Here is a 13,485-nt window from a genome sequence, read left to right as displayed (position 1 = left end):
TGAAGACTTTAGGCTTAATAGGGGCCTTGTCTGTGGACACCGGCAGACTCGTAGAAAAGAACCGATGTGGAGTGGAAACCTTGAAAGCTATTCGGAACCGCATGGAAAGCAGCTTGTTGAAAAGTCTGTAAGCAAGGTCCCATTGCAGGAGATCCCAGGTGGGATGGGAGACTGTCAGCCACCTGTTGGTCGACTGGTCTTTGATCCTGTCGACGTGTAACTGTTGTGGGTGACCTCTTCCTCTGCCACCCCTAATGTACGAGGGGGTACCTCTGGCCCTTTAACAAAAAGGATGGGCACGAAAGGAATGAAATGAGGGACCTGTAAGGCCTCCTGCGAAGATTTCAAAGGGAAGAGAGAAGACTTACCTGTCTTGGGATATCCATTTGTCCAGTTCTGGACTAAAAACCATATCACCTGTGAACCTAGACCCTCAACAGCCCGTTTGGATTCTGCATCCGCTTGCCAAGAGCGTAAGCAGAGAACTCTGCGGGCATAAATAGCAGAAACGGACATACGAGCACTGATCTGTCTCTCTGGAAACCCTGGTCATTTTAAAACCCATTAAGCTGGGGCATGCAAAAATTGAGACAAAACTCAGTTTTGCTTTTCTCCACGGAAATCTTTAGTAAAAGGCGAACGATTTGTGCGTTCTAAAGAGAAACCAGAGAATGTAAACTGCCGACTCACTGAGAGTTCTGCTAGTAATTGTAACTTTGCTCTGGAAGTATCCAAGCCCATAATCAACTGGTCCGCCCAGCAAATTACAGCATAGTTAACCGAAGTGCTAACAGGCGCAGGCCTAAACTGGGCTCCTGCTGCAGTGTAAATTGGATCGCAGTGTTGTTCCAACTTACTAGCAGAAGAGTCCTAAAGTAACATAGCACCCGGCGAAGGCAGCGTTTCTCAAAATAACCCAACACAAAAACAAAACGCATCTACTGGAGGAGGTGTTTCCCACTGTTCCATCATGGATGATGGAAATGGATAGCCGGAAGGGAAACGACATGGATTTGGAGCCGCTTAGCCAGTTGTTTCCAGGCCACAGAAAACTGCTCTAGAAACTCTAGCTGAGCTGCAGGGACTACTTCCTCAGGTACATTAAGGACCTGCCTGACCGCTAGAATTAAAAGGCTCCACCCCCTGAGAGGCAGATTCTAAATCCTGCTGCGCGGAGCTGCGAGGGGTTCCTCATCTGACTGGAGGACAGTCGGCAGAGGAAGCTTAGTGTAGGCTTATGATAGGTAGTGGAGGACAATGTAGAAGTGGTACACAATCTGTACCAGTCCAGATAGTTGGTTAACCTCCTGTTAGCTGCCAATTCTGACGTTACAGCTGCCATAACTCCTGCCATGTCAGCGGCCCATGCAGGAGTAGGTGAGACCGTAATAGCCACAGAGGATTATAATGGTATCTATAGTGGGGAGGAAACCGGAACCCGGAGGAGACCCACGCAAGCACAGTGAGAACATACAAACTCCACACCCTAGGGCGTAGTGAAAACCGAACCCACGACCTCAGCGCTGTGAGGCAGCAATGCTAACCATTACACCATCTGTGCTGCCCCTTAGGTTACTAAACAAGCATCATATAGCGTGGTGCCAGCAGCATATGGCTTAGTTTGTTGTTACATTTGGAGCAAACAAACCTTCTCTGATAAGCCATAGTCCTGTCATTGGTACACACACACACAGCCACTCACACACACAGCCACTCACACACACACACAGCCACTCCCACACACACTCACACACACAGCCACTCACACACACACACACACACAGCCACTCACACACACCCACACACACACAGCGTCAGACTCTATGAATAAACAGAGACAGAAGGCTAGTGGGAAACAGAGGAGGAGGTTCACACCACTCCCTCCCAATAATTCAGACTCCCTGCACTCTGTACACACCCCAGTGTTATCTTAAACTTTCTATCGTCAGATGATAGATGTGACCCATAAACTTAAACTAAACTTAACTAAAATAAACACAGGAGACCAAGTTATGCCGTTTAAATTAATTGGTCAGCTTTATTTGGTTACAAAGGTAGACATGGTGGCAGGAGAAAGAACGGCAACTAACCCGCGTCCGCTTGTCTTAGGCCAGAAGTAAATCACAACTAGTGAGGGCCAACTATCCCAGACAAGGGTAGGGTGATCTTAAAAACTTGCAAAGGGCCAACTATCCCTTTCAGAGCAAGTGATGCGGCCCCAACACCCATGCCAATGCACCATTCATCCTGCTCGGTCGAGAGGTGCCGCTGACCCCAATAGGGTGAAATCAGCCTATCAGTGCATTGAAGGGGTGCGCACCGCTATTACTGCTGCAAGATGGACACTTCAATATTGCCGGTCTTTCCCTGCCAATGAAATAAAGCCGACACAAGACACAAGAGGGTAGGGAGGGTGGGAGATCAATTCAAAAGAGGCAGATTTTACCACAGTAGATTCTCTACACCCTCTCACTAACTCCGCCCCTAACCCAACGTCCTATCGCATCTGCCTATAATTGTAAACAAACATTTTTAACTTTATTAACCCCTCTATCCCTGACTAGAAGTTTATGTGCCGTCGGCTCTATTCCTAACCTCCGTTATATTTAGAGCCCCTTTTGGAAAGGACCCTGTATAAGGGATGTGTGCCAGGAGAATCACTCCTTCTGCCCGCACTGTGTGGCTTCTGCACTCTCCTGTAATGAGGAGAGGTGCGGGTAGTGTGTTAGAAACGGCAGCCACGCTGTGTAACAGCCGCTTGCCGCGTATAGAGAGCCCGCTCATTGGACTCCGCCCCCTTCCTCCTCCTGAGGCATGCAATATGGCTGCTTAACGCTGGCCATATATTAACTTCGCCCTCTGACTGCCCCGCTACTGGCCACTCTACTAGCGGGAAGAGGGGAGCCTGTGTAACGCTGGCTGCGGCACCTGTCAGCCCCTCTACAGCCCGCGACGTTCTAAACTAGCGGGGAGAGGGGAGACTTATTAGATAGAGAGCAGCGCTATAGCGTCGGGAAGTGGGGTGGGAGACGGGGGATGTGCAGCTGAGTATACTCACTGCGCTCCCTCAGAGGTCTCTTCTCTCATTGCTCAGCTCTTCTTCTTTCTTCTTGTGACCTTGTCACTGTAGAAGTGTGCTGTGGCGATAAGGAGCTGTCAGTTGCTTTTAGGATAAGCACTGTGCACTCCTTCCTGCTCTACTAAGAACAGGGCGCCAGGTACCCGGACCCCACCTTTAGAGAGGTGGTGAAGGGTACCTAATACAGTGTAAAATATGTAATTAAAAAAAAAAAAAAATGAACCTATTAAAATAAAAAATGAAATGTATTGCTGGAGCACAGCATAATGTGACCTGCTCCTAGGGCACATTTTTTAAACTGAGGGCTGGTGGGGAATAGAGGGGGAGGAGCTTCACACTTCTAAATTAATTAAAGTGCCAGCTCCAGCTCTCCACGCCTCTATACCCCAGCGAAAGCACCTGCAGTGTCCCCTAGTGGATGAAAGAGAAAGGCGGTTTGGATGAAGTGCTGTCCTGCTATCCTATGTCATTTTACACTTCCATGCTTTATACTTATATGCGCCATGTAATAAATTGAGCTACAGAACAGCGGCAGTCGCTAAATGGCGCTCCACATTTCCTACCATATCTTTGCCCCCTATCCTTAAATCTTTTGTCAGACTTAACAAACAACTAATTTCTGGATCCTTCTCCGAAATGTATTATAAAATATTGCATCGAGCTTATTTCACCCCCAAACTAAGATTCCTCACAGGCACTTCTGCCGACTCCAATTGCTTCAGGTGTAAACAGCCCGATGCGGATCTCATGCACTGTATGTGGTTCTGTGTGGAGGTGCAGAGGTTCTGGTCCCTAGTTCACACATATATATCAACCACGCTGGGAATTAGTTTTGAATTAACACCTGAGTGGGCGATGTGGGATCTCATGGCAACATCTGGGTCGTCTTGTCCCCCTAAAGGTGCCCGGCAGCTATTAGCAAAGATCGCAGCAGCTTCAAAGAAAACCATCGTATCTCAATAGATCTCTGCTGACACTCTGATGCTCACTCTTTTACATCCTAGAATATCGTACTTGTTCCGTATGGACTGGTTGGAATTATCTCTTGATAAAGATAAAGTGGCAGAGAAGTTTTTATTACCATCTGGCTCCCCTATAGTCACACATTGTCCTCTCGGTTAAAAGATACGCTCCGTGCTGCCATCTAACTTATAATGAAGACATTTTGTCCACAGGTGCTCCGCCCCCGATTCATGACGACGTTATCTTGCATTGATTATATCTTCAAACAAAAAGTATGGTGGTCGCTCACATCAACTTAATGATATTGCACAGGTGAAAGTAAAGTGCAGGGTTTACACTGAGCTACAGAAAAAAAAGGGATTTTCCCCCAGCACACTCCAGCAAAATCAACAAAAATACTTGAATCCTACATGATAATAGAAATTCAGAGGTATTGGTTACATACATTTGCAAATATATGAATAAGCACTGGGCCAACGTCAAGGCTCCTCTATACAAGCGTCCCTAACATTATGGGGTTCACGTCCGAGATGCAGGGATTGATTATATCTTACTGGTGGATTCTCTATTTTCATTTGCACAGGATGTGACTTTGGGTGACATTGCTATTTCTGATCACGCCGCTGTTAGCATGTCTCTTCCTGACCCCTCTCCTGCATCAGGCTTCCACCATTGGCGCTTCCTCTCCTATCTATCTTCGAGGATTTCAGGAACTTCTTGGACCTGACGTGGAATGATTGCATTGATGGTAACAATGACCATTGGGGTGAGCCGGGTCTATTTTGGGAGCCGTCACAGGTGGTGATGCATGGCCATATAATTATATATCTAATAAAGGAGAGAGGAGAAAGCTTGTTATCATTACCTGCAAGAGGCCTCAGACTTAACACTATATAAATCTGGTATATACATTTAATAAGCCATATACATATGTATAACTCATAAATGTACACTTCCCTGAGAAGGAATATCTTTGGTTCTATATTGGCAGTGTATATTGAAGTGTTTTGTGTATATAGACACATGTATGCACAATTAATGATGCCAATTATTTATCAACCTGTGAACTAAAACTCATGTGGTAAATGTTGTTAAGCGTGTATTGCAAATCATGATATATATATATATTTCATGTAATTGCCTTATGTCTGAGGTAATTTATGTGTATGTTTGTATATTTCATGTATTTACATATAGGTTGATGTGGTACTACTTTCTCTGTGGTGGTGAGGATGTGCCGCAGTGCGTGGGGTACACATACACTATAGAAGAAAGAGCGGAGTGTTATTGCTAGGAGTGCTTGGGTTCCTATCAGTGAAAGAAGAACAGGGACAGAGGGGTCTATTTACTAAGCAGTGTTATGAGACAGAGTGAAAAGTGATAAGGTACCAGCCAATCAGCTCCCAACTGTCATTTTTCAAACACAGCCTGTGAGATGGCAGTTGGGAGCTGATTGGCTGGTACCTTATCACTTTTCACTCTGTCTCCTGACACTGCTTAGTAACTAGACCCCAGAGAGAAGTATAAAAGGAGCTTTCAGCAGACTGGCAGTTAGCCTGGAGATCCCTCCCTTAGGTGCTCATCCCGTTGTGTCCCGGGCAGTAGATGGATAGGCTGCCGGGGGCAAGGGGTGGAACTGGAGAGGGAGCATGTCACAGCATGAGAGCTGTGAAGCGGGCATAAGCAGTGGTGCTTACCGTACCTAAGAAGCTGGCGGGGGACAGCGGCATCCCGGGGAGTGGACTCCTGTGCGGCTCTCTTTAGTGGGCGTGAGCAGGTGTGATGGTCTCAAGAGCCGGGTCTGAGGCAGTCCCTTGGAGAGGTTTCAACAGTGATAGGATGGCCGGTGATGGGTGCTTAGTGGCTAGGCTGGACGGCAGCAGGAGGGGACCTGCTGTAATTAAGGAGGTGAAGCTGTGTCCAGCGCTAGGAGCTGGAAGGATCTGCTTGAGCACGGAGCTACTTATACTATACCCATTGGCATGTGGGCAGAGGCAGCAGAGCCATGCCAGGGGTGACTAATCTGCATACACTGCACTCACCCATCATGTAGTAGCAGCATCAGGGCAGACTTGGGGGTTTTGGAGTATATATTAGCAGCAGTGGAATCTTTGTGGAAAGCAGTAAATATAGAAGTAATGGGGGAACTTTAAGAATAATTTCCACAGCCAAAAGCTTATCCGGGATAAAGAGAATAGATGGATTTATACTACACATTATCCAGTGCTTGAACAATTTTGTAAATCGTTATCGTTCAGATCTGAAGAAAAATCTGACTGTGTATATGCACCATTACAGGAGTATAGGTTACAGCCCAACATAGGGACACCCCCCTGCTGCCCCCTCATATCCGTACTTTGCACGCACAGCCCAGCATAGGGACACCCACTGCTGCCTTCTCATATCCATACAGTGTAAGCACAGCCCAGCATAGGGACACCCACTGCTGCCTTCTCATATCTGTACAGTGTAATCACAGCCCAGCATAGGGACACCCACTGCTGCCTTCTCATATCCGTACAGTGTAAGCACAGCCCAGCATAGGGAGGCCCACTGCTGCCTTCTCATATCCGTACAGTGTAATCACAGCCCAGCATAGGGACGCCCACTGCTGCCTTCTCATATCCGTACAGTGTAATCACAGCCCAGCATAGGGACGCCCACTGCTTCCTCCTCATATCCGTACAGTGTAATCACAGCCCAGCATAGGGACGCCCACTGCTGCCTTCTCATATCCGTACAGTGTAAGCACAGCCCAGCATAGGGACGCCCACTGCTGCCTTCTCATATCCGTACAGTGTAAGCACAGCCCAGCATAGGGACGCCCACTGCTGCCTTCTCATATCCGTACAGTGTAAGCACAGCCCAGCATAGGGACGCCCACTGCTACCTTCTCATATCCATACAGGGTTAGCACAGCTCAGCATAGGGACACCACTGCTGCCTTCTCATATCCATACAGGGTAAGCACAGCTCAGCATAGGGACACCACTGCTGCCTTCTCATATCCGTACAGCGCAAGCACAGCCCAGCATAGGGACGCCCACTGCTGCCTCCTCATATCCGTACAGTGTAATCACAGCCCAGCATAGGGACGCCCACTGCTACCTTCTCATATCCATACAGTGTAAGCACAGCCCAGCATAGGGACGCCCACTGCTACCTTCTCATATCCATACAGGGTAATCACAGCTCAGCATAGGGACACCACTGCTGCCTTCTCATATCCGTACAGCGCAAGCACAGCCCAGCATAGGGACGCCCACTGCTGCCTCCTCATATCCGTACAGCGCAAGCACAGCCCAGCATAGGGACGTCCACTGCTGCCTTCTCATATCCGTACAGTGTAATCACAGCCCAGCATAGGGACACCCCCTGCTACCTTCTCATATCTGTACAGCGTAATCACAGTCCAGCATAGGGACACCCACTGCTGCCTCCTCATATCCATACAGTGTAAGCACAGCCCAGCATAGGGAGGCCCACTGCTGCCTTCTCATATCTGTACAGTGTAATCACAGCCCAGCATAGGGACGCCCACTGCTGCCTCCTCATATCTGCGCAGTGTAATCACAGCCCAGCATAGGGACGCCCACTGCTGCCTTCTCCTATCCATACAGGATAAGCACAGTACAGCATAGGGATGCCACTGCTGCCTTCTCATACCCATACAGTGTAATCACAGCCCAGCATAGGGACACCACTGCTGCCTTCTCATATCTGTACAGTGTAATCACAGCCCAGCATAGGGACGCCCACTGCTGCCTTCTCATATCAGTACAGTGTAATCACAGCCCAGCATAGGGACGCCCACTGCTGCCTTCTCATATCAGTACAGTATAATCACAGCCCAGCATAGGGACGCCCACTGCTGCCTTCTCATATCCGTACAGTGTAATCACAGCCCAGCATAGGGACACCACTGCTGCCTTCTCATATCCGTACAGTGTAATCACAGCCCAGCATAGGGACGCCCACTGCTGCCTTCTCATATCCGTACAGTGTAAGCACAGCCCAGCATAGGGACGCCCACTGCTGCCTCCTCATATCCGTACAGTGTAAGCACAGCCCAGCATAGGGACGCCCACTGCTGCCTTCTCCTATCCGTACAGTGTAAGCACAGCACAGCATAGGGACGCCCACTGCTGCCTCCTCATATCCGTACAGTGTAATCACAGCCCAGCATAGGGACGCCCACTGCTGCCTCCTCATATCTGTACAGTGTAAGCACAGCCCAGCATAGGGACACCACTGCTGCCTCCTTATATCCGTACAGTGTAATCTTTGGTACAATGGACGCACATCGGGCAGTCACACAGCATGTAAGTCATCTGACCAGCCGTAAACACTGCCGCTCTCCTGACACTTTGCAATCGTCTTCACAGCAGGAGAGATGTCTATGTCTAAATTTAGCGCACACGTGAAACGTTGTTCAAACAGTCCGACACTCCTGCATTTTTCTCTGACCACCCCGTTATCGCCCCAAAATGCTGACCTGTCACTCACTTGGATGGATGTCTCCTCTATGCAAACATAATCGCATTGCAAACGCTGTACATTTGCAGCGTTTGCGCAATAGTAAACAAATATTCGTTCTGCGTAAATATCGGCATTGCGTCTGCTGCTGAATCAGGCCCACCGAGCGCAGTTTTTTACCCAGGCAATGGCTGAGAATAATACATTACGCTGCGCATAACATTTGAATGTTAAGTCAGAATAATCAAGTCATGGTATGGAAACTTTTACATATATATGTTTACAATGTTATTTTTTTTTTAAGATATTCAATTCATTACTAATAGTTGTGTAAGACATGGGTGTAACATGTATTGGGTGTAACATGTGTTGGGTGTTTTGAGTGTTTCAGCCCCATGAGCACCGGCAATTACACCATCCTCCATGTGGCTGAGCAGGTAAATAGTCCTCCTGTGAGAAGAGCAGGGAGCTGCCGGGGCCAATCAGTGTGGTGAGGAGGGGACGCGGAGGAGGCACAGCCGCAGGCAATGAGAGGAGGCACAGCTGCAGGCAATGAGAGGAGGCACAGCCGCAGGCAATGAGAGGAGGCACAGCCGCAGGCAATGAGAGGAAGCACAGCCGCAGGCAATGAGAGGAGGCACAGCCGCAGGCAATGAGTCAGCCGAGGAGCAGGAAGAGGAGGGCTGATGCAGCCCACCCTGAGCCCAGTGATAGGTCCATTGGTCCATGGGGAGGGACCAGCCAGTGTGAAGTAATCAACGTCAGACAGGCCGGTGGCCGCTGCAGTCCCCGTCTCCCCGACATGTGTTATCCCCGGCCGGCCTCTCACTGCCCTGGCTACGCCGGGTCATTTGTTTTATGTGCAGCCACAGCACACAGGCAGCTGTCAGCACCTTCAGTCACCACGGCTGCTATCGCGGTGGCCACAGTTTTAAGAATCTGCCAGGCATGGGGGGAGTACAGCCACTCAGGGGAGCTGGAGGCCCGGCCCAGCGGGAAATGTCCCAGTGGCCCAATCCACTCCAGTATATTAGTTATTGTATTAATATCATTAGAAAGTTTCTCTACTAATTTAGCTATGCGGTTTGATACTAATATTAAACTATGTTAAAATATTTTACTGTTTTATTAGAAGATGCCCTTTGATATATTTTGCAATATTTGCTGGTTAGATCGTTCACTATAGAATGTAACCACATTGCCTGATCGTTCGGTTGTGCGTACACACTGCACAATCTGAGGGGGAACGTTAACGAGATTGAAAGATCTTCCTGCATGTACAAAAGAACCGAAGATGCAACGAACGACGCCACAGGAGCGCGCATAGTGCGTACACACTTGATATGAACAATTTGTCATTCCGATGCGTCGGAATCGTCCAAATTGTTCAAAATATCATCTAGTGTGTTATCGTCTAGTGTGTAGAGGCCTTAACATTGTGATATTGTCTGCTTTTAGCAAGGAGCCTTGAACATATAAACGTCAACGTCTCTTGTTATAATACTGTGCCAATAACCATATTTGAGGCAATGCTGCCCCCTATTGTTAATACTTATTTTAATATTTATGACCATATAAGGCATATAGCATCCGGTCTTTGTTAAGAGCCCTATAATTAGGTGTGAAATGCGGAAGTCTGGAGCCTTAATTCCCGACCCAGACTGACCGCAGAAAGTGCTGGGATAGTGTACCTATCCGGTGTAGGGCAAGGCTCCCAGATGTGATTGTGCTGTATTGGTATATAATCAGGATTAATTGAAAAGCAAAGTACAAATAAATAATTTTAATTAACTTAAACTGTTGTATTGTGTTATTCTTATCACTCTGTTGCTGCATTCCTGAACCTTCCGTTCTCATCCGAAACACCTCTGTGTATGAGTGAAGGAAGATTATTACTCCAAAACATTATAGACTATGAAAAAAAAAGTCTATAGACAATTAGCAGATGTCGAAACATATAACATACTCAGAAATGACCCTACAGATGTTTTTCTCAAGTAAATTCAGGTATTGATAGATGAATTTCTGGAAAATGGTACTCTAAAATTGGTCTAAATTTTTATTTAATGAAAAAGCTTCCATACCAATTTTATATATTTTGCCAAAAGTGCATAAGGATCCAATTAACCCAATAGTCTCCGGGATAGATTCAATGACTGCGAACTTATCAGAATTCATTGATTTTTATCTACAGCCTTTGGTCATTTTAAATAAGTCACATTTAAAAGATACAGGAGATTTAAAAAAAAAAAGGGATATTAGATGGGAACCAGATTTTATACTAGTGAGTGCAGATGTAAGCTCTCTATACACCATCATTAAACATGAACAAGGAGTGGAAGCTGTCACATCCCACTTGCAGAAATCAGATTATAATCCCCAACTGCAACAATTTTTAATCAAGGGTATAAAATTCATTTTACAACACAACTTTCTTTTTAAAGAGGACTTTTATTTGCAACAGGTCGGGACTGCAATGGGCACCAGGTTTGCTCCAAGTTACGCTAATATTTTCATGGGGTCCTGGGAAGACAATACCATCTGGAGCAATAACCCATTTGGAGCCAACCTGGTGTCCTGGTCCCGATATATTGACAACATTTTTTTTATAAGGAGGGGTGATAGAGATCTTTTAGATGATTTTTGTATTTTTTTTAAATCAAAATGATAAGAATATCAAATTAATTTTTGAGATCAAAGAACAAAGCATCGATTTTTTAGATAGCACTGAAAATATCGATAAGGGGACACTTTAGCCTAAAACTTTTAAGAAATCTACAGACTCAAACATGTTCATCCATGCAGAAAGTTGCCGCCATAGGAATTGGCTGAATTATGTACTGACAATTCAAAAGATTGAGAAGAAATTGTACAGATCCAGCAGTATTTGAAAAACAAGCTCTGCATGCGAAACGATCCTTCCTGACATGTGGCTACGATAAAGAGAAAATAACACAAGATTTGGTGGACATTGGGAACCTAAATAGGGAGGATCTGTTTAAACTGAAGGAAAAATCCCCAAAACAAAACAAATTTCAGTGGGCTTTCATTTCAAAAATTACAGCTCCCAATATAAAGAGGTAGAACATATTGAAAAAAGACATTGGCCCATTCTACAGCGGGACCCAGTGATAGAAAAACTAATTCCCTCCAAACCATTAAGTATCTACAGGAAAGCTGCAAATTTGAAGATGAAATTAACGAAAAGTGCCCATTTTTATTTAAGAGACAAAAGGTCGGAGGTAACAACGACCGGTTTCTACAGATGTGGACTATGTTTCGGTTACAGAAATGTTTAAAAAAAAGTTTTAACACCAAGACAGTAGATTAAATAGTTATCAATGGGAAAACCTAAAAATCAGAGAATTCGTGACCTGCAATACCTCTAACGTTATATATGCTATCAAATGTAGTTGTGGCAAATTTCATATAGGGAGAACATCACGGAACTTGAAAATCCGGATAGGAGAACATCTCCAAAGTATCCGGAAAGGTTTGGAAATTCACGCCCTCTCCGTTAAAATCATGCTCAAATGAGATTAGGAATTTTTACGGTATTAAAGCAGTAATTAAATCCAAATGTTGCAAAGATCACGTGGGTCCACTTGCAAAAGAAGAAATGAAATACATTTTTAACTATAAAACCTTGGCCCCCATGGGCCTGAATTCAGATTTTGAAATCAAATGGTTTCTCTGATTTTAGTTTTTTACCTTGTACTATATATAGGGTGTTCCACTGGTGTTGTACTATCTTGTCATTTTATATCTCCTTTCGCTATTTTGCATGTGTCTATCTATACATATATATTAAACTTTTTATGTATGTATTATTAGTTATTTTTATATGTGAATATAAATATGTATTACAGTATAAGAAGATTTATGGACTTCCACTTATACTGGGCTCTATCTTTATACAGAGTATGGGACCCTATTTCAATATTGATTGATCCCAAATGATCCCTGGAATTCTCCATATATTTACATGGACACTGTCACCTTGACACGAGAGGCCAAAAATACACTAAATGTTACACTTCACTATGGCAGCGTGAGATGTCACCTCCAGTGAGGACATACGATGTCCTCTATCTGAGAGCGTATCTGGAATACATCAGTGGAGGAGGCAAAACATTCAAAAACTGGACTATAGAAGCGGTACCGTTGAGCCGGGACGAGCAAAGGACGTACACATTATACGGGTAACTCTACACATAACTGTGCTCCGGAGCCTGCGTCACTTCCGGTGACATCACCGGAAGTCGCGGCCTGTCCAGATCGTGATGTAGGAATGTGTATTTTCAAGAGTCTCCCTAGGGGAGGTGTTGGTCTGTTATTATACAGACTGAGGATGGGTTTTGTATACAGTAATTAATTAATATCAACTGTAATTGAATTGTGTATTTATAGGTTACTAGGTCTTTTCAACATACCTTGAGGAAGATTCTTTCAAAATCGAAATGCGTTGGTAGAGGGGACACAGGATTCATTGGACATGACGGTATTTGGGACCTTATTGGACTGATTTAGGAGCTGTATACTGAGAGTGGAAGTCCGGACCGCACTGTGTAATATAGGATTTTTTTCATCTGACTCACTTTTAGTCCTGTGCGTTCCAAGTCCTATTCCATGGATTGTGATAATATTTATTAAACAAGAAAACAAAAAAGTATGATACAATATATCACTGTGGGATTGTTCACCATATACGCGGATATATATTCTTTGGAGGAACCAGTTTAAAGATACAGTCTAAAGGGTAAACAATCGGGAAGCTGGCTGCCGGCTTCCCGACTGCTTTATCCCGGCGTGGGATAAGGGCGCTGCGAGCGTACAGCCGTGGGGGACGACGACGTAGGGTTAGGCACCCCCCCGGGAGGGTTAGGCTAGGGGGAGGGAGGGTTAGGCACCCCCCCCCCGGGGATTTAGGTTTAGGCAGGTGGGAAGGGGGAGGTTAGGGTTAGGCA

General features: G+C 45.8%; 1 non-coding gene across 1 annotated transcript; it reads right to left on the bottom strand.

Moving 5' to 3' along the window:
• Positions 1–557: 557 nt before the first annotated feature.
• Positions 558–673, bottom strand: LOC148513562 (U5 spliceosomal RNA). The gene has a single exon (XR_015880170.1). It is a non-coding gene; the product is annotated as a U5 spliceosomal RNA (small nuclear RNA).
• Between the last annotated feature and the right edge of the window lie 12,812 nt (positions 674–13,485).

This window comes from Taudactylus pleione, unplaced genomic scaffold (assembly GCF_031769625.1).
Source record: "Taudactylus pleione unplaced genomic scaffold, aTauple2 ptg000277l, whole genome shotgun sequence".
Taxonomy (NCBI): domain Eukaryota; kingdom Metazoa; phylum Chordata; class Amphibia; order Anura; family Myobatrachidae; genus Taudactylus; species Taudactylus pleione.
The sequence above is the reverse complement of the archived record's forward strand: the minus strand, read 5'-3'. Positions and strand labels throughout refer to the sequence as shown.